Here is a 13,731-nt window from a genome sequence, read left to right as displayed (position 1 = left end):
AAATTTTAATCATTTTTTTAGAAATATGATAAAAGGCTTTTCACAGTTTACTAACTCTTAAATAGCGCCCCTTTTTGTTTTTACAAGGATAAGCTATTAAATAATATAATTTTATAAATTTTGTGGCGAAATAGGAAATTAGCAATTCAATCTGATACCCTCTATTTGATAAAAATTATTTTACTGAAGTATTTACCTACTTTAAGAATTTAACTGACTGAATACAAAATCACTATAAAACTTGCAAAATTATATTTTTTACTGCCCAATTTTAATTAAATACTGCCAAAAGTAATGAAAAATGCTTACCACTTTAATCAAAATACATCCAGAGATGATTATCAGCAGTGAGTATTATATTTATCTAATCTAACAATTATTATTTTGCTTATGAATTTTTTTTAAAAGTTACAGAAAAGAAATAATTATAATTTTATTAAATGATATATAGAATAATAAATTATATTATTCAAAAGAAACAATTCTAGAACGTATAAGTTCTACAATTGAAGAGAGAAAATTGGGCAAGTCCCTTCTCGCTTCTAAATAATCAATGCATAAATTTTTTTAAATAGTTTGTTTCGTTGCATAAATACGATTTTTTTGGGAGTGTATGTCCCAATATTCCATTAGCCGATTTTTCCCATATCAACCGCTATTTCCATCCTTATTTTTTCGAGTAGTTCCCATATCTTCGGTTTTTTGTTGCCTACAATATGCTTAAATCGGTTATTCCATCCTTCACATACATTGTTTGTTCGATTTTCCCCAGCAATCGTAACATTGAACACATTCCATGTTTCTGGTGGGAACAATGGCTCTAGTGTTGTTAATCGGCTTAGCCGAGTCGGCTCGAACAGAGCTCACCCAAATTTTGGGTCGTTTTTTCGACTCCAACTCAAAGTTTTGGTCGTTTTTTACGACTTCGACCCGAGTTCAAGCCGAAAAAAACGACTTCGACCCAAAATATGGGTCGTTTTTTTCGACTCAGACCCAAGTCCAAGCCGAAAAAAACGACCTCGACCCAAAATATGGGTCGTTTTTTACAACTCCGACTCAAAATTTGGGTTGTATTTTTCGACTCAAACTTGAAATTTGGGTCGTATTTTTCGACTCAAACTTGAAGTTAGGGTCGTATTTTTCGACTCCAACTTGAAGTTTGGGTCGTATTTTTCGACTCCAACTTGAAGTTTAGATCGTATTTTTCGACTCCAACTCAAAGTTTGGGTCGTTTTTCTGACTCAGACTCAAACATCGGGTCGTTTTATTCAATCCGACCCAAAATATGGATCGTTTTTTTTAAAGACGCCTTAAAGTTAGGGTTGCTTTTTTTCACCTAACCAAATATCTAGATCATTTTTTTCGACCAAAAGTCAAATAACATTTAGTAGATATTAATATTATAGGCGGGAAAGTTTCTTAAAGCTTCTTTAAATTATAACGCTCTGGATTTAACTATATCCATCATAGTTATTTTTTAAAATTTTTAAGTAAAGATGTACCATAGAAAAGAGCCATTTGTTATGATGGTTATTTTTGAACTTTTTTAAATGAAATAGATAAAAATATATATTGTAGACATGTTAAATCAAAATTTCAGTGAAGATGTACCATAGATAAGTGACAATTGTCAAAATCGACATTTTTGAACTTTTTTGAATTTTTTATAGCAAATTGCTAAAAATATATATTCTGAACATGTTAAATTAAAAATTCAGTGAGGATGTATCATAGATAGGTGACAATTGTCATAATCGTTATTTTTGAACTTTTTTCAATTTTTTTAAAGGAAATAGCTAAAAATATATATTCTAAACATGTTAAATTTAAAATTCAGTGAGGATGTATCATAGATAGGTGACAATTGTCATAATCGTTATTTTTGAACTTTTTTCAATTTTTTTAAAGGAAATAGCTAAAAATATATATTCTAAACATGTTAAATTTAAAATTCAGTGAGGATGTATCATAGATAGGTGACAATTGTCATAATCGCTATTTTTGAACTTTTTCAAATTTTTTTAAAGGAAATAGCTAAAAATATATATTCTAAACATGTTAAATTAAAAATTCAGTGAGGATGTATCATAGATAGGTGACAATTGTCATATTCGTTATTTTTGAACCTTTTTTAATTTTTTTAAAGGAAATAGCTAAAAATATATATTCTAAACATGTTAAATTAAAAATTCAGTGAGGATGTATCATAGATAGGTGAAAATTGTCATAATCTTAATTTTTGAACTTTTTTCAATTTTTTTAAAGGAAATAGCTAAAAATATATATTCTAACATGTTAAATTAAAAATTCAGTGAGGATGTATCATAGATAGGTGACAAAAAATGGTTATTATATATACGAGTAGTTAGGTACATAATAATCTTTAAGTGATAAAATGAGATGCTAATATATTTCTTGTAATTTTAATTTATAATAAAATTCTTAAATATGTTATTGTCATAGACTGGGTTAGAAAATCAACTATCACATAAACTCATCTATGTTTTATTCATATTATATTTTTAAGTTTGAGGATATAAAAATATTTCCTCTTTGAAGTTACTAGTTAGGATAAAATTTACTTGGCACATCTTACAATGATATTTATACTTGTTTTTTTTTTCGAGAATAAATTTTATGCGATATCTCATGAAGGAAATTACAAATCATTGTACAGAGAAATAACTTTGTATATATTATCTGCACCCATATCTTTTTTATCAATCTCTATCGATGACATTTTAAATTATATTGGAAACTAGATTGTGTAGATTTCTAAATATTAATTTAAAAGATTAAGATGCTAGAATTAATTATAGATATATCTTAAAAATTTGTATATGCATTTATTATTTAAAATCTCTCGTTTTAAGCCTATTTAGCAAGAAAAATATTGACTAATTCTGAAATTGATAATAGATATCTATACCTTTATATAATCTATGAGAAAAATTGCTCTCATAATATTCTTCATAATAAAATAGTGAAATTAACGCCTGAAAAAAAGTAAGCGCTTTATAAAATAGTTCAAAGTTAATCCCAGTATCAATTTTAATGTGTAATTTTTCTCAAGTGTTCAAAATTCTATATCTTAATATCAAAAACTATTTTAGTTATCATTTTAAAGTCAAATAATATTAAAACACTTATATTCTCCAGTATTCATAAAAAACAACAGCCTGAAACAAGAATACTAAGCTCAAAACATCTTAAATATTTGATACATTTATAGTTTAAATATTTTTATTTAAATTATATATATTTATTAATGTACAAAAAATTTAATTTAACAATATATATAGATATAAAAATTATATATAAAATTTATTTTTCATGATATTGATATCCCATGAATTTATAAACACTGTTTAAGTGTTTCGGAGGCCATGCGATTTCTTTTCTTTGTTACGGTGTCCACCCCTCTTGAGAAGACACGCTCGCTCTCAACGTATGTACTTTGCTGCGACAAAAAATCTTTAGCCATCATGCAAAAGTACGGAAAACGCTCAGAATTACAGTACGACTTAAAAAAACTCGACTTAACACTACATTTTTGAAAAATATGGCTCGCCTAAATTACTAAATTATATTTAAAAATATATTAAAAAAATGCATCCGGAATCGCAAATACTTATAAAAAAAATTTATTGTTTTATTAGTTTAAAAATTCCATATGGAAGTGAAGTGACTATTTAAATTCTAAAATTAAAAAAGATATTTTATTTTACTTGGCGTGGTGCCAGCTAGACGGCAAATTTGTTGAGATTTTTTTTTCTTCATTGTTAGGGATAGGGATATGATTAATAATAATTTTTTTTAACTTTCCAAATTTTTTTTATTATTTTTGAGGGTAGCCAAATTAAATTAGAGTAACATAAATTTTATTAATAAAAGTTGTCCAATTTTCAGGATTAGTCAATATTTTTCTTGCTAAATAGGGTTAAAACGAGAGATTTTAAATAATAAATGCATATACAAATTATTAAGATATATCTATATTTAATTCTAGCATCTTATTTTAAATTAATATTTAGAAATCTACATAATCTAGTTTCCAATATAATTTAAAATGTCATCGATAGAGATTGATATAAAAGATATGGGTGCAGATAATATATACAAAGTTAATTCTCTGTACAATGATATGTAATTTCCTTCATGAGATATCGCATAAAATTTATTCTCGAAAAAAAAACAAGGTATAAATATCATTGTAAGATGTGCCAAGTAAATTTTATCCTAACTAGTAACTTCAAAGAGGAAATATTTTAATATCCTCAAACTTAAAAATATAATATGAATAAAACATAGGAGTTTATGTGATAGTTGATTTTCTAACCCAGTCTATGACAATAACATATTTAAGAATTTTATTATAAATTAAAATTACAAGAAATATATTAGCATCTCATTTTATCACTTAAAGATTATTATGTACCTAACTACTCGTATATATAATAACCATTTTTTGTCCCTTATCTGTGATACATCCTCACTGATATTTTAATTTAACATGTTTAGGATATATTTTTTTAGCTATTTCCTTTAAAAAAATTTGAAAAAGTTCAAAAATAGCGATTATGACAATTGTCACCTATCTATGATACATCCTCACTGAATTTTTAATTTAACATGTTTAGAATATATATTTTTAGCTATTTCCTTTAAAAAAATTGAAAAAAGTTCAAAAATAGCGATTATGACAATTGTCACCTATCTATGATACATCTTCACTGAATTTTTAATTTAACATGTTAGAATATATATTTTTAGCTATTTCCTTTAAAAAAATTGAAAAAAGTTCAAAAATAAAGATTATGACAATTGTCACCTATCTATGATACATCCTCACTGAATTTTTAATTTAACATGTTTAGAATATATTTTCAGCTATTTCCTTTAAAAAAATTAAAAAAGGTTCAAAAATAACGAATATGACAATTGTCACCTATCTATGATACATCATCACTGAATTTTTAATTTAACATGTTTAGAATATATATTTTTAGCTATTTCCTTTAGAAAAATTTGAAAAGTTCAAAAATAGCGATTATGACAATTGTCACCTATCTATGATACATCCTCACTGAATTTTAAATTTAACATGTTTAGAATATATATTTTTAGCTATTTCCTTTGAAAAAATTGAAAAAAGTTCAAAAATAACGATTATGACAATTGTCACCTATCTATGATACATCCTCACTGAATTTTTAATTTAACATGTTTAGAATATATATTTTTAGCTATTTCCTTTAAAAAAATTAAAAAAGGTTCAAAAATAACGAATATGACAATTGTCACCTATCTATGATACATCCTCACTGAATTTTTAATTTAACATGTTTAGAATATATATTTTTAGCTATTTCCTTTAAAAAAATTTGAAAAAGTTCAAAAATAGCGATTATGACAATTGTCACCTATCTATGATACATCTTCACTGAATTCTAAATTTAACATGTTTAGAATATATATTTTTAGCTATTTCCTTTAAAAAAATTAAAAAAAGTTCAAAAATAACAATTATGACAATTGTCACCTATCTATGATACATCCTCACTGAATTTATGATACATCCTCACTGAATTTTAAATTTAACATGTTTAGAATATATATTTTTAGCTATTTCCTTTAAAAAAATTTGAAAAAGTTCAAAAATAACGATTATGACAATTGTCACCTATCTATGATACATCCTCACTGAATTTTAAATTTAACATGTTTAGAATATATATTTTTAGCTATTTCCTTTAAAAAAATTGAAAAAAGTTCAAAAATAACGAATATGACAATTGTCACCTATCTATGATACATCCTCACTGAATTTTTAATTTAACATGTTCAGAATATATATTTTTAGCAATTTGCTTTAAAAAAACTCAAAAAAGTTCAAAAATGGCTATTATGACTATTGTCACTTATCTATGGTACATCCTCACTGAAATATTGATTTAACATGTCTACAATATATATTTTTATCTATTTCATTTAAAAAAGTTCAAAAATAACTATCATAACAAATGGCTCTTTTCTATGGTACATCTTTACTTAAAAATTTTAAAAAATAACTATGATGGAATAGTTAATCCAGAGCGTTATAATTTAAAGAAGCTTTAAGAAACTTTCCCGCCTATAATATTAATATCTACTAAATGTTATTTGACTTTTGGTCGAAAAAAATGATCTAGATATTTGGTTAGGTGAAAAAAAGCAACCCTAACTTTAAGGCGTCTTTAAAAAAACGATCCATATTTTGGGTCGGATTGAATAAAACGACCCGATGTTTGAGTCTGAGTCAGAAAAACGACCCAAACTTTGAGTTGGAGTTGAAAAATACGATCTAAACTTCAAGTTGGAGTCGAAAAATACGACCCAAACTTCAAGTTTGAGTGGAAAAATACGACCCAAACTTCAAGTTGGAGTCGAAAAATACGACCCTAACTTCAAGTTTGAGTCGAAAAATACGACCCAAACTTCAAGTTTGAGTCGAAAAATACGACCCAAATTTCAAGTTTGAGTCGAAAAATACGACCCAAATTTCAAGTTTGAGTCGAAAAATACAACCCAAATTTTGAGTCGTAGTCGTAAAAAACGACCCATATTTTGGGTCGAAGTCGTTTTTTTCGGCTTGAACTCGGGTCGAAGTCGAAAAAAACGACCCAAACATTGAGTCGGAGTCGAATAAAACGACCCGAGCTTTGGGTCGGGGTTGCGACTCGCGGCGTTTTAACAACACTAAATGGCTCTACTTGCCTTTGAGAGTTTTTCCCATGTCTCAATTCTCCATTCACATAATTTTTATCAAAATAAAACAATAATTCTTTGTTTTCATCCGATACAATGGTTTTTAAATACTCCATACCTCGTTTGACATCGTGTATAGGTAAGAATGCTAATCCATCTATCATAGCTGCAAATAAGCATAACATTGGATCATTCCGATATGATGATTCTAACCCCAATTCCTGAATCTTTCTATGAGTTGATTGAGTTAGATGCTAAAAGTTGAAATATATAGATTAAAATTATTGTATAGGTTTTATTTAATATTTATGTCTTTTCCATTTTTATTAATTACACTGTGTGACAAGAAAAATGGGAGAAAAAATAAATAAAAACAAGTTTTGGTGCAGAATTTGACATTGAGTTCGAATTCGTTTTCTAAGTTTTCTCTTCACGTCAACTTTTAAAAATACTATCGTATAAATACAACTTTTCGAAATCTCAAAAATGGTAAAATTTAGGTCTTTATACGGATATATTTTAAAAATTATCAAATGAAAATCCCTGAAAATTGGTGATAGTGTTAGACTTATATTTAAATTTATTAATTTTTATAATTTTTTATAGATTGCTTTTTGAGAAAAAATGGTAAAGAATTTCGTTTTGGGGGTCTTAAGTTTTCAATTTAAATTCCCGGCAAGAATCGTATAAATATGTTGGCGGACCACTGCTGGAGTATCTTTTTTGAAAATAAATCATCAACTTCATATTCGCGGAAATATATTTAGATTTACAATTAAATTTTTTTAAATTCGATAAATTTTATGTTATTGTTTAATTTGTTTTAAATTCAATAAATTTATTGTATATTACAAGTTAAATCCTATATAATATTGAAGGAGGGGGTGAGACAACGGACCGATAAAAGGTTTATTAAAAGTAAAATATGAGATAGGTTAGCTTAGCATAATATATTTATTTAAATATGAGAAATGTAAATATTTCATTTAAAATAAATTGTTTGGGAATCGTACCTTGTGCAGTGTAGCGAAGAGAACGAAAGCCACAATAAATATATTAAATGTAAGCTATATTGAAAAAGAATCTAGAAAAATAATTCCCCGGAAAAAAATCTCCGTTTTTAAGATAATTAAAATTACAAAATTAATAAATTAGGAGAAGAAATTCCCTATAAATAAATCAACGAAATAATAATTCTCAGATAAATTTTGATAAAATTAATTCTGAAGAATTATTTTCTAAGAATTTACTGTCTTAAAACATGTTTTTTTTATTTTCTCCCAAAAAATCAAGTCAAAATTTGTCACACAGTGTTACTAGTAATGGGTTCGTTTATCCTACATTCATAAAAAAATCGTTTAAAATATTCCTAAAAACAACAGAAAAAGGAAATTAGAATTAAAAAAAATTTCAAGTTCCACGGTCCAAAATACATTTTAAAATCAAGTTCCTAGCATATCTCGATAGTATTATATAGATGTATTAAATCGTAAAAAGAAACCTAGAGTATTTTCGACGGCATTGATTGCAGCCTTTTCAAAATCCATATAAATTGTTATCGGATCTATGACTAAATTCCGTTCTTGGGCTTTTTCGAGTAAAATCTTAAAAATTTCTTCATATGTTGTATACGTTTTTCTTTGTAACAAGAAGTGTTTTAAAGGGTATTCTATAGCTGCAAAAATAAATGAGGAGCCAATTTAAAATTCCCGTCTATATACCAAGTTTTCGTTTCGGCTAGCATTTTAAGCATATAATCGGTGGCAAATATAATTATCCGTTCATTAGAATCTCCGCCATTATCATGCAAAGGAAATCTCTCATTCGTGGGAGATCCGGTTGTAGCCCAATCCTCTAATATTAAAAGATATTTCCAATTAAAAGTTATTTATAGACATAAATATGACTTAACCTGAAATGCTTAAATCTTCCAATGTGGCCGGAATAGAAGGAATTCTTTTTATTTTGCGATTTCTAAGTGTCCTCTTGATACTCTCTTCATTCGGAAGTCTTTTTCTGGATTCGGGAGACAATTTAGACATTTCTTCTGCATATATTTGGCAAGTATTTTGATTTGTTTCAGAGGCTTTTCTTTTCATCGTGCTTATAGCATTTTCAATTTGATATTCATGCGGATTTATAGGATGAATATGAGGCGTATTTTCCAATGTATAGTATATATTTTAACAGTGGCGTGTTAGAAATAACCACCCCCTCTGCATGGTAAATATAATGTGGTTTAATTACCTGTTTAATAACTATTCAAGTCTAGATGAAAGTAGATAAAGGAAATAACCTTTCTCTTTCTCAGTTAAAATTTGCTTTCACATTTTTCTTTTCAATTCTAAATTACCTCTTTCATAATTTTCATATATTTCTACGGGAATTTTTTTCAGGGTAATTATTTTCCAAGGATTTTTTTTCGGGGAATTATTTTCGGTGATTTTTTTCCGGGGAATTATTTTCCGCTTACCAGTAAATTTGATCAATTGAATATTTAGTAAGAGGTCGGTTTTGAGCTCGGCAATCAGTCAAATCAAATTATTTTCAAAATATTTTTTAGGATAATGCATAGCACGTAAATATACACGTATAAAACAAATTAAGAGATTTTGATAAATAACGCCAGCAATATTTACTTTAGAAAATTTCCATTGTTTTACTATTCTAAACCTACTCATAAATTAAACATCAAAGAAACCTAAAAAAAATTTTTAATTTTTAGGTTTTTCATATGTATATATACCCAAATATAAAAAAAGTGCTATCCAATCATCATTCCGGTTTCCTAAAATGATAAATATTAAAACATATAACGCCCTCTTACGGATATATATTTGTTAATTTTTAAAATTGAATAAAATGTACTTTTGTTTTAATAAGCTAGAAAAATAAATTTCTTACTAATAATATTAAATAAAAATAAAATTATACAATATACTTCATTTATAATAAAAAAAATGATTTAAGTATATTTTAAAAAAAGTTTAAAAAATTATCATTAATAAAATATACATAATAAAATTTTGATTGATTTATGATTGATTGCTTTTTAGCAAAGCAGTTTAAATGCATTAGCAATTCAATATATAGTGGGAAATTTTTTCCGGGGAATTATTTTCCTGGGGTTTTTTTTCCGGGAATTTATTTTCCGGGAAATTTTTCTGGGATTTTTTTTCCGCTTACCGGGGGTGGGGGGGGGGGGTTTGAAAATGTTCTGGGCTTCTCCCAAGCCCTGCTATCTCTGTCTTACAATAGGTTCCTCCTATAAAAAATATTATATATTATTGATTTATCCGTTATTATCGTTATATCATATTCATAATAGTTGGCTGAACAACTGAAAGTACTAATTCTAATATATGCCAAAGTTATCCTTTATTACTGTCTGACTTTAACCAATATTGTAGCCATTATAAATGAATAAATTATTAGTAACAAAATTTTGACCAACCTTGCGATTATGAAAGTATTATTCTGAAAATTTTATCAATTTTTAGTGCTCAATTGTAAATTAATTTAATCCATTTGGTAGACAGTAGAGAGAGAAAAAATGGTATTATGCTAAAATGAAAATTATTTTAAAAAACTCTATATCTGGTGTATTCTAATATTTAGTGTCTGACTAGTACTTTTAATTCCTTAATCAAATATAAGAACCATAATGAAACTGAGTTATAACAAAATAAAAACTACGATGTCACGCTAAAGAGTAAAGTTAGCCAAATTTTTGCAAAAGTCTCTGAAACTTATACCAAGCCATTAAGTAGAGCTTATAAAATTTTATTGTTTTATTTGTTTGGTAGTTAGTTTAAAGGTGAAAATGATTATTGATAAAAATAAAACATCAAAATTAACATCAGGCCAGAACAAAGAATATAGAAGTTAGAGATCTGCAAAGTTCCTAATTTTATTTAGAATAATCGGGTTCGGGCCGGGCCTAATATTTTTAAAAAAAATTCGGGCCAGGTCGGGTCGGACCTTGGAAATTTTCTTAAATATATCTAAATTTATCAATTTTATATTTAATTTTTTATGTAAAATAAAAATATTTGATTTTATTTATTGAAACTCTACGACATATAACATATGTCTTTTATTTTGAGTAATTATAAAAATTAATTTCTATAATTAAATAAATTCTGGCCGGGTCGGTAAATTTTTTTAAAAAAATATTGGGTTCGGGCCTGGTCGGTAAAACTTTTTAAAAAAATTTCGGGTTCAGGCCGGGCCGGCAAAACCTTTTTAAAAAAATTTCACGCCCATTCACGCTTACCACTAAAAAATTTTCGACCCGATCCAACCGCTCACGAAAGAGAATATTTTGATTCACGCCCGAAAATTCACGGTGTTTTTAAATTTTTCAAAACTTTAATACTATAATTTTTTACACTTTTTTGAATTTATTCTATTTATTTCTTTAATTCCATAATCCATAATAACAAAAAATAAATATATATTATAAATCCATACTTAGAAAAAGAAGAATGTCTATTTTTTTTATTTCAATTGTATACGCCTTTCCTCTAATAGGCGATTGCTTACAGAAAATAACCTTTTACTAGAAGCCGAATTTGCCAGGGCTGACAAAATTTTACTCTCTAATTTTCTCAAAAAAGGAAATAAATTTTCCTGCTTCCAAAACTTCAAAATTGCCTTGTTATTTGTTTTATTTTTTAAATTTTTATTTTGATAATATTGATATTGGTATAATTTAAATAAAAATGATAAAACACTAAAATATTAGAACAACTATATAAAATATGTAAAAATATATAAAATTACTAAATAAAAATATATATTAATAGTATCGAAGGCTTTAAAAAGAGCTTAATTTAATAATGAAAATATACCTAAAAAACAAGTATAAATGTGTTTAAAAATTTCCAATTGAAGTTTTTGTTTAAGAAATAAGGATTCGCGATTTTCGTTTGTTATGCTAAAAAATTTTCGTGATAAAGTTTTAAAAAAAATATATTTAGACTGTGAAAAATTGCCTTTTGTTGAAATGACTACTGGTGAAATATAAAGTTATTTAATTTTGAATATTTATTAATTTTTTTATTTTCCCCACAAGTAAGAGGGTTTGTTTTAATTGATGAAGGAAATGATGATACGCAGGTTGCATCCCAAATAAGGGACTCAGACCCGACGGCTTAACCTGCATTCCCTGGTCCCATTTGTTTTATGGGAAGAATCTTTTAAATTCACACAGCTTTCATCGGTAGATGTTGATGCTTAATCAGAATCATCTAAAAATATGTTTCATTTAGAATATATGGTTTTTTATGAATTAGGAAAATTATAAATGACAGTTGGCCATCTAATTTTATATCATTTCACATTTTTAAGATTGGTTTGTAAATATCTTCCTTTTCTTCGTTTATTAAAAACTTAAGGCTTTTGAAATTAGGATCTAGAATTAAGCCTACCTTAAGTGCTTGAGAATAAAATTTAAAGGTTAAGTAAAAAATCTCGCCACAAAACACCTAAACATAAAAAGAAAATAGAACTAGGAGCGTGACACCAGATGTTATTCATAAAATGCCTGAATATTTTTTGTTTTCAAATAAAAAAGAAATAAATTAAATCAGAAAATATGTATTTTAATTATAAAATTGCACATTTATATTTATAAAAAATTTTAAAATTTCCGTCATTCACGGGAAATTCATGTTCACCCCCGGGAAAAATTTTGGAAAGGCCCGTCACGCTCAGTCACGCCTAATAATTTAAAATTTATTTACGGTCACATGTAATTTTACCGCCCGCGCTCACCTCTAATCATCATTATTTAATTGTTCAGATAAAAAAAAATTACATTGATAAAATGGTTAAATTATTGAGAAATGGATCTTTCATGGTATTAAGAAGTCTTGGAAGTATATAAGGTAGTAAGAATTTATCATCTCTTATATTATGCCATGCGCAATTATTAAATAAGCATTTGTATTATTTTATATTTTTAGGTATATTTTGAAATTGGAAAAATAATTTTATGACTAAATCAACCTAATTTCCTAAACATCGACCAAAATTTATTAAAATGTAATATGTATACGGAATCACGAGGTCGAGTCCTATATCATAAGAAATCACTTGGTTATGGATGGGTATAGTAAAACAATAAAAGAATTAAATAAAAAAAAATTTTAAAGTACCCCCATTCCAATTTTAAGAAGCAATTGCTTCGGATCCTCACCGTTGTAGGGACACTGGTCCCCGGGTAGGATTTACTCGTTCCCAAAAAAATTCCAGAAAAAATAAGATTTTGCAAAAAGTATTAGATATATATTTTTGAAATTTAAAACTACTATAAAACTAGTGATGTTAAGGTAACTGGTTACATTTTGGCTAAAAAATAACTGTAACTAGTTATATATTTAAAATTGTAACTAGTAACTGTAACTAGTTAAAATTTTTGAAATGTAACTGCCAAAAGTAACTAGTTACTTTTAAAGACATATTCAAATAATTAATTTTATTTTTAATATGTTGTGATAAATTAATTTTAAATTAAATTTATTAATTTAAAATTTTGTGAAAATGTCTGATTGTTCCCAACAATAACACAAATACTTATATGTATGGCAGATGTGCAGGGATTAAAATATTGTCAACCTCTAAAGGATACTATATTAGCTAGTATTGAAAAAAGGTAACTAAAATTAAATAATTATTTATAAATTAATAATATCATGTTATAGGTTTAATAATCTTTATGATAATGACAACATCATTGCTGCAATTCTTCACCCTTTATTTAAAACTGACTGGCCTTGAATTAGGCAAGAAAGGAATAAAGCAAAAAAGGGGGAAATTTTAAATTTAATAATACCTTAATACCTCAAAGTGAATCCCAGACGAATTAATCATGCTCAAAACCAACATCACTTGATGTAGTTGGATTTTTTGACCTAAAGCGCCAAAATATTCTGGATAATGAACTCATAGAAAACTTTATCAAATCTAATAAAACTTTTT

The sequence above is a fragment of the Gordionus sp. m RMFG-2023 genome, chromosome 5, assembly GCF_954871325.1.
Source record: "Gordionus sp. m RMFG-2023 chromosome 5, tfGorSpeb1-WG-v2, whole genome shotgun sequence".
In the NCBI taxonomy this organism is placed as follows: Eukaryota; Metazoa; Nematomorpha; class Gordioida; order Chordodea; family Parachordodidae; genus Gordionus; species Gordionus sp. m RMFG-2023.
This window is presented reverse-complemented; position numbering follows the sequence as displayed.